This window comes from Mus caroli, unplaced genomic scaffold (assembly GCF_978045245.1).
Source record: "Mus caroli unplaced genomic scaffold, Mus_caroli_1 scaffold_12, whole genome shotgun sequence".
Classification (NCBI taxonomy): domain Eukaryota; kingdom Metazoa; phylum Chordata; class Mammalia; order Rodentia; family Muridae; genus Mus; species Mus caroli.
This window is the reverse complement of record NW_028227267.1, coordinates 13,750,957-13,770,361: the sequence shown is the minus strand read 5'-3', so window position 1 is coordinate 13,770,361 and position 19,405 is coordinate 13,750,957. Positions and strand designations below refer to the sequence as shown.

The 19,405-nt window shown below is 40.5% G+C and overlaps 1 protein-coding gene across 3 annotated transcripts in view; it reads left to right on the top strand.

Annotated features, from left to right (window-relative positions):
- Nucleotides 1-19,405, top strand: part of Usp54 (ubiquitin specific peptidase 54) — a 100,675-nt gene that overhangs the window by 14,218 nt on the left and 67,052 nt on the right. The window lies entirely within an intron of this gene.

Sequence of the window (19,405 nt, the reverse complement as noted above, 5' to 3'; positions counted from 1 at the left end):
TCTGGGATTTTTATGACCTATTTTAAGTTTGATAATCAACTAGAATAACTCAATGAACTCAAGAAAGAATTTTTTTCAAATGCTTCTGGCTTTATTTTAGCAAAAAGGTACAAATCTGAAACGTCATGCAGAGGATGAAGTCTGAGAGGGTTCTAAAGGCCAAGAACCTCTGTCCTGACAACCCCAGAAGGTCCAGGTCTAATGTCATTAGGTAAAGACAGAGTCATGGGACAAGAAAGAACTTTATTGACAGCAAACTGCAGGAAAAAGATGTATCTTTTACATAAATTCTATCTCAGGTGTGGGCCTGAGTAGCAGAGACTTTCCATGGAAATCTCTGGCCAGGCCAGGTGAGAGGGTCCGGGAAAGGGAAGCAAATGCAGGCAGGGATGGGAAGTCACACACACACACCCGCTTCTGCTGTCCGGGAAAGGGAAGCAAATGCAGGCAGGGATGGGAAGTCACACACACACACACACACACACACACACACACACACACACACCCGCTTCTGCTGTCAGTCGGCTCTACCTCCTTCTCTGCCTTGGTGCCCTGCACTGAGTGAGTCGGAAGCCTACTAGGCAGTGAGGAGTGTGGCAGGGCCTCAGGCGGTGCTTCAGGAGAGCAGATCTTTTCCCAAGTGTTACAGCTCTTAGGACAAAGGCTTGGGCGACTGAGTAGTTCTCGAACACCTTTTATTCCCTGGATAGGACTTATATACATATAGTTTTGGGGATGATTCAGGGTTTGGCCGCAGGTACTTCCCATTGGCTTGGACTGAGAGTTTGGGAAACCTTATTTGCATATGGGAGGGCTTGGTGCAGCTACTACTACATAGATGCCTATACCTCTCAGCAAGGGGGCTGTGGGAGGCTTGTAGCTATGTGACAGGAGCCAGGTGCCCAGGAGGCGTGGCTGAACGCCATCTGTCCCATGCAAGTGGAAATCACTCCCCACGGGGCTCCAGGATTCAAGACCTTTGCTCAACCAGGGACCAGGCTGTCTGTGCACAGCCCACCACCCCACACTCAGGCACAAGAGGGTTTTTAAGAAAGTCTGATTCATACCAGACACAGTTGGGCTCTGCAATGATCACTAATTCTTCAAACAGTTAATCCCTTTGATTTGGTTTCCATGTTGACTCCTGGGCATCAGACATTCTAGATGTCCCTGCCTCTTGTAAACCTAAAGGACAATTAGAGATTGAACTGTTCTTTTGATGTTTTATATTATTATTCTAATCAGACAAAATTGCCTTTTGGCTATTTAAAGGGTAAGAAAAGACAGAAACAGACTTAGTGATGCTGGGTGACAATTGTCCATTCATTAACTTTGTCCTTAGAACATGTTGTCTTCCTGTCATGTGAGTGTATACTACCAGCCTAGGACGTTCACTGTCTCAGTGTACAGCTTTTATCTGCACCTCATTTTGTGACCAGGATTAGATTGGCTGGCCACATGGAGATTATACTTATTAGTGTCTCGACTTCTCTAAGTCCCAAGGTTGATATGTGGGTCAAAGCTACAACCACATGATTGCTCTTTTCCAATATTGCCAGCTGTAACGTTGAAGTTGGTGAGGTGCACATGTGGGTCAGTTGGCCAGCATAAATTCAGTGGATTCTACAAAAACAAGAACAAAACAGTGCTAGATACTTGGGATCATTGGGAAAATTCCACAAATTTAGAGGTTTTCTTCCAGGAATGAGTAATAAAGACAAATAAGGTTCTTTTATTATATAGCAGCGTTGGGATGAGTTCAGATATACTTCTTTCAAAAATTTTTATAGATTCTCAAAGGCACTTCATTCCTATCTCTAGTCTACTTTTCATTAGTGAATCTTGAAAGTTTTTGTTTCTTAGATATTGACACTATGCTTGGCTTTTAGTAGCTGTTCACTAAACATTTAATGAATTAAATATTTAAGATTGGGCTGGCAAGATGGCACAGTGGGTAAAAGTTTGTAGTGAAGCCTGATGACCCAAGTTGATTCCCAGAACCCATGTAGTAGAAGGAGAGAAGTCCTCTGAACTCCACATGTGCGCCATGACATGTGTGTGTGCACACACATACACATCTGATAACATGTTTAAGACATTTAATGGATAGATGGAAAGTTCAGCATTGGATTATCTTAGAGGTTTTTTGTTTGTTTTTGAGACAGCATCTTTCTTGTGTAGCCTTGGCTGTCTGGAGCTCACTATGGTAGACCAGCCTAGCCCTGAACTCATTGAGATCTGCCTGCCTTTGCTCCCCTCCACCCCCCAAGGGCTAGGATAGAGTTGTTTTAAAATTACACAGAATCAGTAGTTGCGCCTTGCCTCCTCCTGGGTGGGTCTTAGGATAGCTATCAGACATCTACTAGTTGTGAAGTGAAAGAAAATAGTTTCATTATAGAAGAGAAATATGACAGGCTATTGTATTGTCAGGACAGCAACAAAAAAGTGGATTTCAGTTTTGTGGGGAGGGTATTTAAGTCTTTTCTGGGAAAAGTTTAAATACTCCTATTTTTTCTAGGAAAGTCTCATCAGGCACGCTTCACTTGTACATGGCTCAAAATATGTCTTTGTAGGTATTGTAGGGCCTGTTATGTGCAGAGAGCTGACTATTACAATGTAGGCATCCCAAGGTTGAAGAACAGTCCTGGGTCAATGCTGTCATCTCTTGGTGGTTACTGCTATTAATCTCTTATGTAGCTCTCTGTTTTTATGCTGGCTTCTTGCTGACCACTTGCCACAAGGGGTGTAGTGGATTGTTTTCTGCTGGTTCAACCTTAGTCTTTTTTTAATCCTTACTTACACTTCAAAATTTTATATGTATTTAAAACATTTTTTGAGATATAATCTCACTACTTAGTCCCATCTGGCTTTGAATTGATGGTACTTTGGATGAACCCTTTAAGCTCTGGGATTACTTGTGTGCCCTGCCACAGTCTATACACTTTATTTATTTATTTTTTCTTTAAAAATATCTTGGGGCTGGAGAGATGGCTCAGTGGTTAAGAGCACTGACTGCTCTTCCAGAGGTCCTGAGTTCAAGTCCCAGCAACCACATGGTGGCTCACAACCGTCTATAATTGGATCCGATGCCCTCTTCTGGTGTATCAGCAACAGCATGCTCACATATAAAAAAGCAAGCAAACAAACCTTTAAAAAATATCTTTATTGGGGCTGTAGAGATGACTCAGTGGTTAAGAGCACTAGCTGTGCTTGCAGAAGATCCAGGTTCAATTCCCAGCACTTGCATGAGAGCTCACAACTGTTTGAAACTCCAATTCCAGGGAATCTGACATCCTCACACAGATAAGTGTACAGGCAAAACACCAATGCACATAAAATAAAAATAAAATAAATTGTAAAAAAACCTATTGTTTTATTATTAATTATTATTATTATTTTATTTTTGGGTGTGTGTGTCTGTGTGTACATGGGCACACATGCTGCAGAATCAGTATGGAGGTTAGTAAACAGCTTGCTAGGCTTGATTCTATTTCTATCATATGGGCTCTAAATATTGAACTTAGGTCAGCAGGCTTAGGAGCAAGTGCCTTTTCACAAGCCACCTTACTGGCACCTCTTTCGCTCTCTTTTCCTTTCCTTTCTTTTTTGAGACTATGTCCCATATAGTCCAGGGTGGCTATGTATGAGTTTGGTATGTAGCTGAGGCTGACCTTAATCTCCTTATCTTCCTGTTTCTACCTCCCACTAGTTGGCATTATACTTTAAAAAGAGTATGGGTATCATATTTATAAAAGAAAATGAAGATGGAAATTTATTTTTTCTATTTTTTTGAGATTATAATTACATCAAATCCTCCTTGCCCTTTCCTCTCCCCCAGACTCTCCCAATGCACCCTCCTTGTTCTCTTTGTTATATGCATACATGAGTATATGTGTGTGGCTATGATATCATATCAGCATTCCATTTTGGTGCTTTGCCTGCATGTATGTCTGTGTTAGGGTGTCAGTTGTAAGCTGCCATGTGGGTACTGGGAAGTGAGCCTGGGTCCTCCAGAAGAGCAGCTAGTGTTCTTAACGACTGAGCCCTTTCCTCTTCCTATAGTTCCTTGTGTAGGGTTCAGTTCCTGCCCTGTTCACATTAGAGTGTCTCTTGGTATTTTTTTTTTTTTTTTTGAGACAGAGTTTCTCTGTACAGCCTTGGCTGTCCGGGAGCTCACTTTGTAGACCAGGCTGGCCTCGAACTCAAAACGCCTACCTCTGCCTCCCAAGTGCTGGGATTAAAGGCGTGTGCCACCACCGACCGGCTTCTCTCTCTTGGTGTTCTTGCTCAGCTCCTGTTTATGCAGTCATGTTGGTAAGACTTCATAGGTGTAGTAGCTTCTGCCATTTCTCGGAAACACTGTTGCACAGCACTCTCCTTTGGCTTTTACAATGTTTCCAAAATAATTCATTAAGGGAAACAATGAGGTGGCTCAGCAGGTGTGCTTGGTGTTGCCACCAAGCCTGATGATTGACTGCCTGGATTGAGAGAACCTATCCTTGTCCTCTGATTCTCACATGTGCACACATACACAACATAAAAATAAATAAATACATAAATAAATAAATAAAATTGAAGATGAAATTAATATTCAATTTAAAAAATATTTTTATTTATTATAAGAGTCCACTGTAGCTATCTTCAGACACACCAGAAGAGAGCATTGGATCCCATTACAGATGGTTGTGAGCCATCGTGTGGTTGCTGGGATTTGAACTCAGTACCTCTGGAAGAACAGTCAGTGCTCTTAACCACTGAGCTATCTCTCCAGCCCCTAGTGTTTGATTTTTAATACCAAGGTTTCCAATGTGCTGCAAAGAACTAGAATATTTTTTATACACAATTTGTAAAGATTACATTTATCTGATTGTATAAGCCTTATAGTGTTTAACCTCATGGAACCCCAGAATTAATTAATTAATTAATTAGTTTAATTTATTTAAAGACTAGAAGCCAGTGAGATGGCTTAACAAGGAAAGGTGCTTGATGTCGAAGCTCACAATCTGAGTTCCATCCCTGGAATCTACCAGGGTGGAAGGAGAGAATTGACTCCAGCAAATTGTGTTGTGACCTCTGTTTATCTGCTGACTCTCTAGTGCTCATTCTCTGTCTCTCTGTCTGTCTGTCTGTCTCACACACACACAATTTAAGAAAAAGAGTGAATACATTTTACTTCCTCCCCCTCCCCCCTTTTTCCCCTTCCGCATTCTCTTTCTTAGTCTTGCTAGGTAGTCTGGCCTCACCATCTCCCGGCCTGTGTCCCACGAGCCAGAGTTATGTCACAGCCAGCTCTACTGCTCTTCAGCTCTGTTTTCTGCCAGCCTGGAGGTGGTCAGATTGTTTATCAGGTGGTTTTCATTTGGCCTCTCAGGACTCTAGGGAAATAATCTCAATAAATAAGAGGAAGTTTTTACAAACATAAAGCGGAATGTTTGTAATTATTGAGCAGGGTATATCTAGCAAGCATCACTCAACCTGCCTTGTTCATCTGTTCTACCTCAACCTAAGGCAAGTGTGACGGTTTCTGCTGTACCTGTTCCGTATGTGTTCAGCTGGTTTTTAAAATCAGAGTGGATTATTTTCCTTTAGCCATCATGGACTATGTATATAGTAAATGGTAGTGATACTGACTTCTTGGCTAGAGAAATTATGATCGTATTCTCTTCTGATTTAAATGACAATAGCAAAGTAAAATAAGAATGCACAGTCTGATTTTCCTACATATTCTTTAAAAAAAAAAAAAAGTGAAATTGGCGCACACACACAAACAGAACTAGTTTGCCATACACAGTTGTTTGCCAAGTATTTGAAGCCATCCAGTTTTACCAGGTGGCAGCTGCTGTTGTTTCTGGAGATCTAATTTAATCCACAGACATGAAACAAAGAGTATCTTTTATTGCAAAAAGGAAAACTGTTGGAGGGGAAAAAAAAGCAGCTTTATTGAGATATAATTCACATGTTATATAATGCACACGTTTAAAGTGTACAATTCAGTGGTTTTCATATATTCAGAATGGCTGTTCCCACAATCACTTTTTAGAATAATTTCATTTCTGTACAATGAAATACTGCACATATTATTAGCAGTTTGTTTCCTTCACATACTCTTAACTGCTATAGACAGCCAGTAATCTTTCAGTGTATATATATTTATCTATTCTGAATACTTCATATGAATGTTGTCTATAATATGCGGACTGCATTCTTTCACTTAGAAGTGTGCATTCTTCACTTAGTAGGTGCATTTTGGTAGCATTTCTATAGTGACTGAAAAATATTTATTTTATTAATATACTATTTTTTGCTTGACAGATTTATTTATTCATCCACCATTTATCTAAGTATCTATCTGTCTATCTAACTATCTATCTATTTTGAGATAAGGTCTCTTGATGAGCCCTGGCTATCCTGGAACTCATTGTGTAACTGGGCTGGTCTTGAACTCAGAGACCGGCTTGCCTTGCCTTTGGCCTCCTAAGTGTTGGGATTAATAGTTTTAATTTTAAAGAGTTTCTTTTTTTAATTATGTGTATGTGTGTGAGTATGTGTGTATGAGATTGTGTGTATGTGCTATGTGTGAGCTAGTGCAAGTGCTCTTGGAAGCCACAAGAGGGTGTTGGCAGTATGATTTTCAACCTTTCTTTTTTTTTTTTTTTAAATTCTTTATTACATGTAAGTACACTGTAGCTGTCTTCAGACACTCCAGAAGAGGGAGTCAGATCTCATTATGGGTGGTTGTGAGCCACCATGTGGTTGCTGGGATTTGAACTTCGAACCTTCGGAAGAGCAGTCGGGTGCTCTTATCCACTGAGCCATCTCACCAGCCCCCAATTCTCAACCTTTCTAATGCTGCAACACTTCAATACAGTTCTTAATGATGTTGTGATCCCAACCATAGAATTATTTCATTGCTAAGTCATAACTGTAATTTTGCTACTGTTAGGAATCATAGTGCACATATTTGATATGCAGGATATCTGATATGCATCTCCCACATGGGTCAAAGCCCTCAGGTTGAGAGCTGATGTTAGAGTTACTGGTGGATGTAAGATGGCAGACATGGGTGCTGGGAACCAAACTTGGGTCCTCTGTAAGAATAGTGTACTATTTTAGCTGTGGAGCTATCTCTTCAATCCCAAGCTTTAATTTTGATGAAATTAAGCTTATCTAATTTTATTCTTTTTTTGTCATTTGCGTGTTTTCTTTCATTAGACAAAAATCAAGAGATTTTGTCCTCTTTTTGTAACTCTAGAATCAAGCAAGACTTCAATTACAAATGTCGTCACCATCATCATCTTCTTCTTCTTCTTCACTGAGTGTTACATCTTTGAATAGTTGGCATTCTCCTTCCATTATGACTTCTCTTTCCATCATAACTCAGGTTATCCAACTTGTGTCACAAGTGACTGACTGTACCCCCTGAGCCATCCGGGTGGCTGCAGGCAGCACTTTATTCTATAAAATAGAATTTTAGTTTTATGAACATTAAAAACAAAGAATAAAGAAACACTGTAGGAAAAAACCCTACTAAACCCACTAGGCAATTCCACCTACCAGTGATAGAAATTCCTGCATGGTCAGTGCCCTTCCTTCCTTAGTGTTCTGTTCTGAGCATTGATCTTGGGGGTTCTTCAAGGGTGGGACCCACACCCCTAGCTACAGCTCTATACCATTTTTTAATAAATGAACACAGAGTCTTGTTATGTTAGCTGGACGGGAAGGCACTATCTGCCTGCTTCTGCTTCTCCAAGTGCTGGGGTTAAAGGTGGGGGCCACCATTCTGGGCTCTATATACTATGTCATAATGACTTTGAAGGGCTACCTTTTATATTTCTGGTAGTTAATATATTTTAAAAATTAATCTTTATTTAATTTCAGGTACACAGATGTTTAGCTTATATGTGTATGTATATGTCCTATGAGTCCATTGCCTTCTTGTCTGTATAGGCTAGAAGAGGGTGTCAGATCCCCTGAGGATGGAATTACAGATGGTTGTGAGTTGCCATGTGTGTGCTAGGAATTGAACCCAGGTCTTCTGGAAGAGCGGCCAGGGTTCTTAACCACTGAGCCATCTCTCCAACCTCTAATATTTAATCTTAATTGTCAACTTGTCTGGATTTAGAATTACCATTGGAATTGCATACCTAAAGGTATATCTATGACAGTGTTTTCAGAAAGGTCTAAAAGGCAGTACCACTCTGAATGTGAGTAGCATCACGGCTTGGGGCCCTGCATTGACTTGAAAAAGTATGAGGAAGGCCAGCCCGAGTTGCTCGTTCTCTGCTTCCTGACTACCACTGCAGTGTGACCAGTTGTCTGGGCTCCTTCAGCTGAGCCTTTCCTGCAGTGAGCCAAAGTAATTTTTTCTCAATTTGCTTTGTTAAATATTTTCTCATAGAGAAAAGACCAAGTACAATTTGGGCATCTTTCTTTCCATTTAGTACTGATCAGTAGAAGTCTGTGCTTTTGCTTTGGTGTGGCACTTCCTTGCCTTGGCACTACGTATTAGAAGACCTGGTTAGAATACTGATAATGAGCAAGAGAACCAAGAGCTTTCTTCTTTTAAGCTTGGCACTTGCTTTGCTGCCAAGGGACTGCTTTACTTTTAAGCATATTGTTAACATGTAAGCTTAATTAGTTTTGGACAGTGTCCATGGTTGTTTAATTTCACCAATAAACTTTAATTAAATCTTGTTTTAGTAACCAAGTATTTTCTCTCAAGGTTTAGAAATAAAGCCAACTTTTATAAATGGCAAGAATTTTACTAATGAGTTTTTCCTCAGTATGCTTATAAAACAACTCATTTCAATAAAGCTGTTTAATAAGCAGAGTGATACATAGACACATGTGTGTTGGTCTTCTTGGCCTTTATGCCCTGCCTACAAATGCAAGTTCTGTTTGACTGATCACATGTTTTAGGGTGGGATCCAACTGCAGCTCCCTAAAGAGGTGTGGAAATCTTGGCTGGAAGAACCTTTAGAGTCAGTTCTTGTTTTAAATTGACTGGCAACCCCAGCAGCTTGGTTTATATAATTTCTATTCATACAATTTCCTAATTTCTTTAATAGCATGGCCCATTTTAGTGTTTAAGATGGAAGACTTTTGCCCATTAAAATGGTTTCACTGCAGATAGTCTTGGGACTTTGAATTGACTCAGATGGCATTGTTTTTGGTGATTCTCTAGGGCACTGCAAAGGTGTCTTCTCACAGACACCACACAAAGAGTTCTTTTAGGACCAGCCCTTTGGGCAGCTGCCACCCTGCAAACCTTACTTTTTGCTGACCTCGCCTTCAGGAGTGCCTCTGGATGAAGCAGCCTCATATGGTTGTTGCAAACTTCCTCTGACATTCCTCATAAGTCTTCCCAGAGTTCTGGTTAGTCCCTTCAGTTTTAGCTTCTCATTGAATTGTTCCTGGTAGTTGGCAAAAAAATTGTTTTATCCCTGACATCCTGTTGTGTGCCTTTGTGGTTAGATGAACAGTTTCCCACTGTTGCTCCTTGCGCTTGTCTCCTCCCTCTGGACCCTTGCCTCTGTTCCGGTCTGTGTCACTGCCCCACAGATGCCCTTGTGAGTGCTTGCAGTTTTTTCCTGAGCTCGAATGGGTTGTCTGGTAAGCATTGTAGTTGTATTAAAACTGTGTAGAGGGAGGATACCATGACTGAGTAGTGTTTGTGAAGTTATTCCAGTCCACCCCACCCCCACCCCTATAATAGCTTACTTTGAAATTGAGTTTTGAACTCAATTTTCAGGAGACTTTTTTATGTTGTCTTTTTTTTTTTTTTTTGCTCTTTCTCCAACCAGCTGTTAAATTTGTGAATTTTATTTTCTTCCTCTAACATATATTGTATATATGAACTTGTTAGAATTAAAGGGGAGATTTACAGGTTTAAAGAAAAGAGTTGTAGGTTTAGTGTTTTGAATTTCCTTAAAACAAGTTATTTGTTAGAAGGGTGTATTCTTTGTATTTATTTTCAAACTCAGTATATGGGCTAAGGAAGGAGCAGAGGCCCTGTTTTGGGGCTAACCTGTGCAGTAACATTACTTTCAGACGCAGAGTGATGTCCTTTTCCGTCACCAGAATGTTCTTGGTAAAATTCATTTAGATTTGGACAGTATGTTGTCATTCTGGGAAGTGGTTTGCTGAGTATTTCAGAGTGGCAGATGCTTGCTTCTAGAGAGTACCTTAGGAAGTTAGATTTGGTCATTAGACCTTTTCTCTTCTGGTATGAGGTATTTTGATCCTTTGAAAATAAAATGTTTTATATTTGATGCTCAGGTCATTCCAATGCCATTTGAACAGTATTTCATAATGCTATTATTTTCTTGGATTGTATATTTTGACCTTCATCTAAGAAATAGTGGGGTGCGTGCATGTGTGTGTGTGTGTGTGTGTGCTCGCACTCACGTTTTTAAAAAAGCTTTGGGTTCTGTAGAACTGCTACTAGCAATATGAGGAAAACTTACTGAGATTTTATTGCTGTTTAGTTGAATCTGCTTTTAAGTGGAGGTTGTACTTGTACAATAATAATTTCTTGATCTCCTAGGTTTTATGCTAAATGCTACACATATATTTCTAATTTTCACTACAACCCTGACAAGTAGATAGTATTTTCCCTTATCATGCATAGGTAGAACTTCTCCCTGTCCTCTTCTCCTTGCAGTATGAGAATGACTCCTGCCTTTTAAGAGCTAAGGACACCCAAGGAGCTGAAGGGGTCTGCAACCCTATAGGTGGAACAACATTATGAACTAACCAGTAACCCCAGAGCTCGTGTCTCCAGCTGCATATATAGTCGGCCATCATTGGGAAGAGAGGCCCCTTGGCATTGCAAACTTTATATGCCCCAGCACAGGGGAATGCCAGGGCCAAGAAGCGGGAGTGGGGAGGTAGGGGAACAGGGTGGTGGTGGGGGTATAGGGAACTTTCGGGATAGCATTTGAAATATATATAAAGAAAATATCTAATAAAAAAAAAAGAGCTAAGGACATGCTGTGTGTCCAGTAATGTTCACTTGAGTAGTTGCTACCATTATTACAAGTTTCCAGTGAAAGAGCCAGTATGGAAGGCCACCCCCTCTCCCTTGTAAGTGGTAGGTTTAACATGTGAACTGACTCAAACGCTAGAGTTCAGTAGCTTTTGAGAATATGAAAGACTTTTAGGATAGATTTCAGTACCTCCTGGTTTTTACTGCTCTCACTGAAGAGAGCTTTGTTTGTGTTCTTTCTGATTCCTTGCTTTGTATTCTCTGTCACCTCCCTTCCCAGTCACGTGCTTGCTTGCTTTCTCACACTGGTACCATTGCTCGTACCATTCTGTGCCAGTGTTCTCCTGACAGAAATGAGTCAAGCTGCTGCTATCATTGGCTTCCTCTCCAATTTTCCTCTTAGTGTTACTGTCATTATATTTTCATAATTGTGCAAAATAGCCCAGGTACTAATGTGTTTATAATGATTGTAAAATAATTCATAGTTGTAATCAAGTATCTAAATTATAAAAGCATTCCTTAGTGATTTAAAAAAAATTAGGAAGGAAAAAAAACATCTTTGGTTCTTAGTGATTTAACAAGAGGGTTATATAGGGTTTTTTGTTTTTTTTTTTTTCTTTCCAGGGGCCAAATAAATTGCCTGAAACTTTCTTTTTTCAGCCTACTACTAGTGTGTGACTATTGGCAGTGTGGTTAGGAAAGAGCATTGTATTTGTCTAACTGGCCAGGATATCTTTCCTTCATAGACTTGTTGGAAACATAAGATGAAATTGAAGTGTGATATGATTTAGGTTGGAGACTTGGGGAAGCGCTAAAGAGTTGATTGGTCATATCTGTCACTGAGTTATCTCTAAACAGGAAGAAGTTTTGTGTGTTTTAAAAGATTTTGTCAAACACACACATAGGGTTTCTCTGTGGAGCCCTGGCTGTGCTGGAACTCACTCTGTAGACCAGGCTGGCCTTGAACTTAGAGATTCATCTGCCTCTGCCTCCTGAATCCTGGGGTAAAAGGCATGTACCACCATTGCCCAGTTCATTAATTTTTTTTCAACAAGTATTTAGTAAGCATCTGGCTGCCCTGGAACTCTCTATGCAGACCAGGCTGATCACCAACTCCCAGAGATCTGCCTGCCTCTTTCTCTTGAGTGCTGAGATTAAAGGTGTACACCACCATTTCTGGGAAAAAATTTTATTAGTATATATATTAATCACACATAATGGGTTTCGTCATGACACCTTGATACACGTGTATAATTGTGTTTTGATCATATTCATCCTGCCCTACTCCCCTCCTACCAATCTTCCCCTTCCCGATTGGCCCCAAGAAAGTGACTGAATCTAAGTGACTACTCTTTATAAGATGTGACCATCATTAGACCCTGTCAGAATGAGTTGCTGCTTCCGAATGATGCTGGTATTAGGTAGGAGGACTTGGAAGACGGGTATGGGGAGAGAACAGTCAGGCAAGATACTGGGCACATCTGCAGAATAATTTTTAAAAACTTTTTTTCTTGGTTTATTAGGCAGGGTCTTGCCTATCCCTTACTGGTGTGGAACTTGCTATGGTAGATCAGGCTGGCCTTGAATTTACAGTTGTCTTCTTGCTTCTACCTCTTAAGTACTGAGATGACAGGCATGTGCCACCATACCCAGTTTTTTTGGAATTTTTTTCTTATAGGTGTGTGTGTATGAGATATAGTCATAGCTATTATTTGTGGAACTGTTTTTTTTTTACTGAACTCTTAAGTGTTTTGTACATATTATTGAGTTGAATATACATATTTTATATTATATTATATTATATTATATTATATTATATTATTTTATATTGTATTTGTATGTGTGTGGTGCGTGGGATGGATGAAGAGATCTCTCACATAGCCTAGGCTGAGCTTGAACTTGCTATATAGGTGAGAATGACCTCGAACTCCTAATTTTCCTCTGTCACAGGTGCTAGTATTACAAGGCTCATACTACCTCACCTGGTGTAGAACCTACATTTTTTCCCATACAGGGTTTATCTGTGCAGTCCTGGCTGCCCTAGTGCTCACTGTAGACTATGCTGACTTCAAACCCAGGTAAGGTGCCTCTGCCTCCCAAGTGCTGGGATCAGCGGTGTGCATCACCTCTGTCAAGCTGAACCTGCACTTTAAAGAAAGATCTTTATTGTTCCATTTCATTCCTGTATTGCATGTGTGTATGTATGTCTGGGTATGTGTCTTGGCACCCTAGTGGAGGTCAGAGGACAACTTGTGGGAATCTTGTGGGTTCTGGGATAGAACTCAGGTTGTCTGGCTTGGTGGCAAGAGTTTTAATTCACTGAGCTTTCTTGCTGAGTGATTTTGGCTTGACTAGCTGGTTGGCTGGCTATTTAATTCCTGGGATCTGTCTGTTTCTGCTACTTGATGCTGGGATTTCAGGCTTGTGAGGCCATGCCTAACTTTGTTATGTAGGTGTTGGGGATTCAGACTCAGATTCTTAGGTTTGCAGAGCAAACACTATTATTTACTGAGCTGTAAACCTAGCCCCAGTACTTGTACTTAAACTACTCTCCTCTTTGTACTTAACTATCTTCCAATGAGGTTGGGAAATTATCTGTGGAACTTTGAATCTTTATAGAAAAGAGCTAAATAGCCTACCTATATCTCTCTGCCTATAACAAAGTGAAACATATTTTCTTGTCTGTTTATTTTCTTTTTAGCTGGCTTCAGACAAATTGCTTGAAAGTGTCAGTTTGGTTCTTACAAAAACATGTTTTTCTGTATTTTAACACTGTATAATTCTTCCTTTTGTACATGATGTACTAATTTGATGCCAAAGTTCAGCCCTCAGGATATTATTCAGTGGGGTACTGTTCACTCAGGAGTTTCAGATAACCAGTCTATAACTAACAAATAGTTGACCTTTTAGAAATGGTTGTAGATGCTTATCTGTATTTTCAAGCTCGAGTTAGAAGGAAATAAATATTTGATTATGTTTATAAGTTTTTATTTTAAAAGTCACTTGTATCTCTTATTTCAGATATGGATTTTAGTGATTTATTTATTTATTTAGAGAATCAGAATTTAATAAGATTCTGGAATTGGTTATTATAGTTATATTTTCTATTTCAATTAAACGTTCAGTGATTTCATACATATTATCTCCAATTCTATAGAATAAAAATTCCATGTACTGCAATCTGTGTTCAGAAATACTTAACATGAAGGAATATGGGATGGGATGGTGGTAGGGGTTTCTATGACCACCACAGCAGGCAGAATAATGATTCGTGAGTGGCAAGAAGTTTGGCTCAGTCAGGCGTGGTGGCGCACACCTTTAATCCCAGCACTTGGGGGAAAGGCAGAGGCAGGCGGATTTCTAAGTTTGAGGCCAACCTGGTCTACAAAGTGAGTTCCAGGACAGCCAGGGCTACACAGAGGAAACCCTGTCTCGGGGGAAAAAAAAAAAAAAAAAAGAAGTTTGGTTCAGTACAACTAAGTAGCCAGTATTGGTTCAAACTTTAGAAATCTGACCCCAAATTTAAGCACAGCCCAATTTGGAGAAAATTTTCCTGGTGATAATTAACTCAGTTCCATATGCACAATAAAGCTTAAGGCATGACTGCATCAGAACTCTTTGTAAAGTTCATGTGACACCTTCCATAAAGATGGTTCTATAGACTGAGAAGCTCATGATAGATAAGTGGGGTGGGGGGCATCTGGTGAGGTCTCATCCACACTGCACAAAAGGGACCAGGCCATTAACCACCTCAGCCCAGCCTTTGGAGCAGGTGACAGGTCGCTCATCCCTTCCTTTGAAGGAACAACCTGCGTGTTTAGCATTTCTGGTTCCCCTAGTGCTTACATGTGAGCACAAGATCCTCTGTGCCCTGCAGGGTAGAGTGTGGATGTTGTGATCCAAGTTCCAGATGTCCTGAGAGCATAAAGGAGGTTCAAGTACATTAGGAGACTGGAAAGGAGACAAGATAGGACTAGTCATTGTGTCTCCTTTTTTTCATCCTCTCTCTTTATATACATGTATACACAAAGACTATAGATCATCTGTGTATACTATATAACATGTGGTATGTATGTGCTGACTTGTTGCGGCCCGCCCGCGGTCCACAACACGAACGGTTCACTGAGAATGGCAGTTCCCTGCAAAGAGAGGTAACTAGACGGGGCGGAAGAAACAATGGAGTCAAGACAAACAGATTCTGATCAAGACTCAATTTAATATTTCCAAACACTCAGTTTATAAAGGAGGGGGGAGGGAACCCAATTTCCCGCCGAGTAACTCAGGGTCCAGTAGCAGGACGAACACGTGTGTGCCTCCAGGCAGCAGAGTCAGGTTCCAGCAGTGGGCGTGGCAGGACGAATGAGCCGGTAGCTCCACCCTAGAGCAGGCAGGTTCCGGGCTGGGGGAAGGGAGACCACATTTCCCCCCATTAGATAACAAAAATAAAAATAAAAAAGGGGTGGCCTGTGGCAGAAAGATTATCTATGTTCAATAGTTCTGCCTAAGTTCCTAGGGCTAAAGAAAAAACCTATTTCCGTGGGATTTCTTAACTATTCTAATGGTAAACTGTATCTGGCTAAGGCTGTAGGCTCTGACTTTATAATGCTAATTAGTGCTGAATAGGTAGCTACCTGTTTGCCTTTTAAGTAGGGCGTTGGAACCCTGGCTGAGTTTAGCTAAACAATTTTAGAATAACACTGAACTGATAATTATCCACAATTTTGGGTGACAGGCAGGGGAAACAGTGAGAAGCGATTAAGACTGGCTGGCTCCTAGTACAAGGCCAATTGGCTTTTTTATTTTTTGGGTGGGAGGCAGTGAAGGGCCTGCTCTTACGACAGCAAGGTCTCCAATCTCTCTCCCCCCTGTTAATTAAGTTTAAATAGGCAATGCTTAACAGAGGTGATCAAATGATTTTCTCATCCGTAGATGAGTGGGCCTTAACCTTGACTTGGGTGGACATTAACCTGATCCTCCCGTGAGTATTGTAACAACTCACATCTGTGGCTCTTGGTATCTTTTGGGGAGGGGAGGCAGAGCCGTAAGTATTTTGGTTTTTATCTGGAGTCAGATACCAACCTCTTTTTAAATCAGGTGTGTCGCACAGGGAACTCAGAAACGGTCAAATTGGACCTTCCCTCCGCAGTGATCTCCTGCGCCAAGCGGTACCCATACCGTATTCATATGATTATGAATCAGTATCGCAATTCTGAGTTATTGCGAGGCCTCTATGTGAGACTTGTCAACCTCAGATTTAGCAAGGCCTAGACAAGAATTATGTCACTAATAACACCATTAATTTTGGTTAAAATAGGAGCTAAAAGTCTTTTCTCTTCATCTCTGTTATTCCCAGTAGCCTGAGGAACTAAGGACACCTTGCAGTAACAGCAAGGGTGAAAAGCCAGAGGCCAGTTAAGGGACTAAGCCTATATCTATCAAAATAAGAACTAATCTTTGTAAATATATATGAAATTTCTACTTCCCTAGCTCTCCTGGTAAATCTAAATCCTATCTTAGACTGAAAGGCCACATGCTGAGATTAGCAGAACCACCTGTTTGCTCTTAGGGGCGGGGCGGAGAACCGGAGAATGTAGATTGACCTGCTTGAGAGAAGGAAGAATACTAAACAGTTAGAGTGTAGTAATGTAAATTTTCTGTTTGGAGAAGTCAAGGTACTTTATTTAGATGCAAATTGTAAAGCTAAAGTTTATCTCCGGCCTTTTGTAGGGGAATTGGCTCAGAGGAAACAGTGTTTTTTGAGAGCTTCCACTCCCAGCTCAAGAGGAAGTTTTAGTCCTCAAGGTGAATACTTACGAGGAGAGACAGAATCTGTGTTTACCTGACGAATTAATCTTTCTGGTAGCCACCGTGCTTCATCTTCATCTCGTGAAAAAACACAAACCGACCCTCTTCCCCAAATTAGGACTGGATCTGGACCCTTCCATTTATTAGTCAAGGGGTCCTTCCATTTTGCCAATGCATAAGAATTAGAAGTAACTGGGTGCCAGTGGCGTTCCGCTGCAGACTGACCTTTAATGTCAGTCTGCAAAAAGTTTAGGATAAATAAGGTAAAGGCAAGATGAGCCTTTGGTGACCTTGGGGGATATAGATGCCCCTCTTTTGTTTTAAAAAGCCAATTTTTTAAGGTGCTATGAGCACGTTCAACTATTCCTTGTCCCATGGGGTTGTAAGGAATTCCAGTTTTATGTTTGATACCGAATTCTTTACAGAATGTACTAAAGTTTTTACTAGAATAAGATGGCCCGTTATCTGTCTTAATAAGCTTAGGCAACCCCATGGTATTAAAGGCTTGTAGGCAATGATCAATTACGTTTTTTGAAGCCTCCCCTGTATGCAGGGAAGCAAAGAGAAATCCTGAACAGGTATCAATGCAAACATGTATATATTTTAGTTTTCCAAATTCTGCATAATGGGTTATATCCATTTGCCAAATATGATTAGGCATAAGGCCTCTAGGATTGACTCCTAGATGTGGCACTGGGGATAATGTAATACATTTAGGACATTGTTTTACAATCATTCTTGCTTGCTCCTTAGTGATTTTATGTCGGAGCCTTAGGGTGTGGCTAGAGAGGTGAAACCTTTCATGATCACGTTGGGCCAGAGCCACAGGATTTGAAACTAAGGCTTCTCCTATTAGAGCCCTGTCAATGCGATCATTACCCTCGGCCAGAGGCCCAGGAAGACCAGAGTGAGACCGTATGTGGCCAATATAAAACGGATTTTTCCGGGCAAGAATGATGTTTTGCAATTCTGAAAATAAGGATCCTGATGGCGTATTGAAGTTAAACGTGCCACAGGTTTCTAATAAGGGTACTGATTGAGCAACATATAAACTGTCAGTAAAAATATTAAAAGCCTCATGTACAGACTGAAAAACCTTTAGCACTGCTGTTAATTCGGCTAGCTGAGCCGAGAGACCAGGAGTCTCGACAATAACCTGTTGATCATTAATAAGATATCCAGCTCGCCCTTTAGAGGAGCCATCAGTAAAAATCAATAGAGCATTATTTAAAGGCTGTAAAGAAGTCATCTTAGGAAATACCATATCATGTACATTTAAAAATTTTATTAACCTATCTTGAGGGTAGTGGTTGTCTATAATTCCACTAAACCCTATTTGTGCAAGCAACCAATCTGTACTATGCTGTTTCAGCCAAGTGTCTTGACTTACGCTGTAAGGCTGAACAATGATATCTGGCTCTTTTCCGAAATAAGTCAATGCCTGCCTTCTTCCAGTGATAATCATCTGAGCCACTGCTTCGTGATATGGCAAGATATTACGTTTGGGAGAAATCCTTGAATGTATCCACATTATAGGAAATTTTTGCCATAGCAGTCCCGTAGGCACATGAGTTGTATTAAAAATTAACAGGTGCAGCGGCAGGGAGTAATCTATATAGGTAACGAATTGCTCTTCAATAGACTTTTCCACTAGTTGTAAGGCCAGCAATCCTTCTGAGGTTAGGGATCTAGGGGAAGTGGGATCAGAACTCCCTTTAAGAATATCAAATAAAGGTTTTAACTCCCCTGTAGTAAGCTTTAAATAGGGGCGAAGCCAATTAATATCACCCAACAATTTTTGAAAATCATTTAAGGTCTTTAAGTTATCTCTACGAATAACGATCTTTTGGGGAAAAACAGCTTGATCCGTGAGTCTAAAACCCAAATAATTATAAGGATCCTGAGTTTGTACCTTTTCAGAAGCAATTTGCAATCCCTTATCAGCTAGGGCTTTTTGTAAACCTTTATAACACAAAAGCAATTCTTGGGGGTCCTTTCCCGCCATCAAGACATCGTCTGTGAAATGAACGATGTAAATATTTGGCCATTGTTGTCTAACAGGCTGAATTGCCTTCGCCACAAACCTTTGACATAATGTGGGACTATTAGCCATCCCCTGCGGAAGGACTGTCCATTGATATCTTTTCATGGGTTCCTTGAAATTTACAGAAGGAACACTAAAAGCAAACCTCTCACAATCCTTTGGATGCAAAGGGATGGTAAAGAAACAATCTTTCAAATCTATAACAATCTTATAATATCCCTTAGGAATGGCCACTGGGGAGGGGAGCCCTGGTTGTAAGGTTCCCATAAGTACCATGGTCTCATTAACTTTTCTTAAATCTTGTAACAGTCTCCATTTTCCAGACTTCTTTCTGATAATGAAAATGGGTGTATTCCAGGGAGAGTGAGACTCTACCAAATGTCCTGCTTCTAACTGCTCCTGCACTAGCAAAGAAGCGGCCTCTATTTTCTCTTTAGGTAAAGACCACTGATCTACCCACACCGGAATATCATTACGCCATTGAATTTTTTCCGCGTGGGATGCAGGCAAGATAGTGGTCGCTATTGAAAATACTTTAAACCTCTCATGTTAGAGTGGGGTTTAAGATC